The sequence below is a fragment of the Pelophylax lessonae genome, assembly GCF_965119305.1.
Source record: "Pelophylax lessonae genome assembly, chromosome: 5".
NCBI lineage: Eukaryota > Metazoa > Chordata > Amphibia > Anura > Ranidae > Pelophylax > Pelophylax lessonae.
The window spans coordinates 221,507,173-221,511,458 of record NC_138772.1 but is presented as its reverse complement, the minus strand read 5'-3'; positions in this window follow the sequence as shown (position 1 = coordinate 221,511,458).

Here is a 4,286-nt window from a genome sequence, read left to right as displayed (position 1 = left end):
ACCGCCCGAGTCGCGGACGGATGACCTCATGACGGCGCCGATAGTGGCGCGAACGCACAATACGTTCCCGATGCGGCCGGCAAGGTCTGCAGACTCCTCTCCCTCCACACCATCCGTACAGAGTCCGGCGAAGTCTCGCCCGAGGAGGGACTCACTGACGATGCAGGCATCTACATCCATGGAGGTGAGCAATACATCCACCGCCCCGTGTACACCTTGGGCCTACTCTCCACCGCCTGACCCGTTTGCAAACCTGACCACTACCGGACAGCCTGTATCAGACACTACCCTTAAGGACATGCTGTCTATGCTACATTCGTCCATGCAGGCCAACATCCAAGCCTCCATCTCCTATTGCCAAAAGGAATTGCATGGCCTGGGAGACAGGGTACACAATGTAGAGGGGAGGATGGAGGAATTCACAGTATCCTACAACTCCCTAGTGGACGCTCACACTTCCCATCAGGAAGATATACATTGCATGCAAGCGAAGATAGCAGACCTTGAGGATAGATCGAGGCGTAACAACCTCAAAATAAGGGGGATCCCTGAAACGATCCAACCCAACCAACTGCCCACCTATGTCCGCGATCTGTTTCAGACAGTGGTGCCTGAACTCACCAATGCGGACCTTACTATTGACCGCATCCACCGGCTCCCCAAACCATCATTCCTACCGCAAGACGTCCCTCGGGATGTCCTCATGAGGATACACTATTTTCAGGCTAAAGAGAAGATATTAGACTCGTTCCGGAGGAAAGATCGCCTCCCTGAATGTGCATCGACCCTCCAGGTCTTGCCTGATTACTCTCAATATACACTCCAACTGAGAAGAAATATAAATTCCATAACTAAGGCCCTGAGGAACAATAAAATCATATATAAGTGGAAATACCCCGCCAAGCTCTGTGTGACCCATATGGGGTCCACCTCCCAAATCACATCTATAGAACAAGGCCTCCGTCTCCTTAAACAGTGGCACATCCTCCCTGACACCACCGAACAACGACCTAGACACCCAGATCCTCCACTACCACGTATGCAACCTGACTGGCATACAGTGTCTAGGCCTTCCAGATCCAGGTCCTCTCACCGCTCAAAATGATAATGACTTCTACTTCCAAGGCTGGGCGCACTGGCCCTCCCGCCCTTTGTAGCACTTGATATCATGCTAGCTACCCCACCAGCCGAGCAGCAATGGCTGCCCTTATGGTCCGTCAGGATCGTATTCTTTTTTACCTGTGTTGTTTTTTCTTGTTTTCTACAATTCTTTTTCAAAGCAGGACCCAGCTATGACTTCAGCAACATCCATGGACAGTTGTTTCCATCATCAGCAATATGTTCCGGACTTCCATCCAGTCTTCCTCTGTGCCACTCACCGGACTCCACACGAACACTATTTGAACCATCCTTGATACCCAACTATCGGAGGCTTATGCGACCTCCCTCCAGGTACCCCTATGTACTTCCTATGCCAAGTTTCATATAGTATGCTCTCATCTTCAGCGGCGAGCCCGCTTCGAACTCTCTGAACTTCCTCAGACCCTAATATGTCCTTGCAGCTATTATCGCTGAATGTTAAGGGGCTAAACCACCCCGTAAAGCGCTTCTCGATGTGGAAGGAAGCAAAGACTCACAAGACAGACATCCTGGCCATTCAGGAAACCCATTTCAAGCTCGGTTCAGTACCGCGCTGCTCCCACCCAGACTATCCCCATGTGTTTATGGCAAACTCCCCTGAAAAGAAACGAGGAACCCTGCTGGCCGTTAGCAACTCTGTGACCTTCACCTACTCTAGGGTGGTGGAGGATACAGACGGAAGGTTCATTATCTTAAACTGTAATATTGATGATTGTGATTATAATATTGTAAACGTGTATGCTCCCAACCGCCACCAGCTCAAATTCCTGCGGAAACTATTCACAAAAGTTCGCAAGCTCACGGTAGGCAAATTGATCATATGTGGAGATTTTAACATCGTAGCAGACCCTGCCTTGGACTCGACCTCCGGTGGCAAAACCTTGTCTACTTCCATGGCAGTTCTCCTACATGTGGAAAATCTGCACGAGATATGGAGATACCAGCACGCGGAGGAGAGGGACTATACCTTCTTCTCGGCGTGCCACCTCACTTACTCCAGGATCGACATGTTCCTGGTAGACTCAACGATCCTGCCCTTGGTTTTACATACATCTATATCCCCCATCACGTGGTCAGACCATGCTGCCATACATATGTCCATATCTACATCAGCCCCCCAGTCGTCGCCGTACATTTGGAGATGCAACAATACCATTCTGTCAGACCCCGACTCTCTCAAGCACATCCAAACTCACCTCAGGGAATTCTTCGCAAACAACGCCACCCCGGCCACAGACCCTTTCACACTCTGGAATGCCCATAAGGCATATGTGAGAGGAATTCTCATTCAACTGGCATCTAGATTAAAAAAGAAACATCAGAAATCGCTTCGAGACACCCTTGAAAACATTAAATCCTTGGAGGAGACCAATAAACAGCACCCCTCACAATTATTGTCCACCAAACTTTCGGCCCTCAGATCGTATCTCCGTAGGCTTCTGCTGGTCAATCACGACAAAATGATGGCGAAACTCCGACTTCAGTATTACTCGGCCCATAACAAGGCAGGCAAGTTTCTGGCCTCCAGGCTCAAAGCCAGGAGAGTGAAATCCAAAATAGCGTTCATAACTCACCCTCATACGGGTAAAAAACACACGCACCCCCAACAAATTGCGGACGTTTTCGCCGACTATTATAAATCACTGTACAACCTACGCAACGACACGACCACACACAACCCGTCGACGTCGGACATTCTCACCTTCTTGAGACGCATGGACCTCCCCTCTCTCACGCCCGAAGACCTATCATCCCTAAATGCACCATTTACGCCAAAAGAATTATCCCAGACTATTCTAGGTACTCCTTTAAATAAATCCCCAGGCCCTGACGGGTTGACAAATGAATACTACAGGTCATTCCATGATATTCTTTCACCCCAAATGTTGTCAGCATTTTCCTCGGCCATTGCCACAGGCGCCTTCCCAGAGGAGATGCTCCAGGCAAACATAATAACCCTCCCTAAACCAGGCAAACCCCCTACAGCACCAGCGAACTTTAGACCCATATCCCTGTTAAACAATGACGCCAAATTGTATGCAAAAATCCTAGCCAACCGCCTAGCACACCTTTTACCGAACCTATTGGGAGGAGACCAAATGGGATTCGTCCGGGGACGGCAAGCCCCGGATGCGACCAGAAGGGTAATAAACCTAATGCACCACGCTGAGAGCTCCAGAACGCCTTCTCTGCTTCTTTCCATAGACGCAGAGAAGGCGTTCGACCGCATACACTGGGGATACATGGAATCGGTTTTGCGTAAGTTTGGATTTTCGGGACCGATACTGTCGGCCATAATGGCTTTATATTCCTCCCCATCTGCTAAGGTGCTCTCCGCTGGCATGCTTTCTAAACCCTTTCGCATTACAAATGGTACGCGACAGGGCTGCCCCCTGTCGCCCCTCATCTTTAACTTGTTAATAGAGCCACTGGCTGAATTACTTCGCACCTCCCCCATGGTATCGGGCTTTAAATTTGGATCCTCCAAGCACGTCATCACTCTATTTGCTGACAATGTCATTTTAAGCCTATCGAACCCTATAGTGTCCCTCCCAGCAGCTCATAAAATTCTTCAAGACTTTAGCAAGGTGTCCTTCTATAAAGTGAATTTTGGTAAATCCGAAATCTTAGGTATGAATATACCTGACAACACCCGAAAACATCTCCAAACAATACTCCCATACGCTTGGTCATCTGACTCGCTGAAATACTTGGGGATCCAGCTGGCATTCCCCACATCCAAATTGCTACACTCCAACATGAAGTCCTTACTGTCCACCCTAACAGCAGATACCAATGGTATCAAGTCGACCGAAATCTCCTGGGCGGGGCGTATAGCGGCATTCAAAATGCTTTGTCTACCAAAAATACTATACATATTCCGCACCCTTCCGATACATGTCACCAGCGCATACCTCACTTCCCTGTCCAAAATACTTCGCACATTTGTATGGCAGCGAAAGAGAGCCAGATGTTCTCAATCGCATATGATTCGTCACAAAAAGGCGAGTGGGCTAGGGCTACCAGACATAACGGATTACTAACACGCAACAAGACTGACCCCCATCCAACACTGGTTCTCCAATACACATAGCCTCCCCTGGCTGCCAATAGAAGCGGCATCGACGCGAACGTCAGATCTCGGT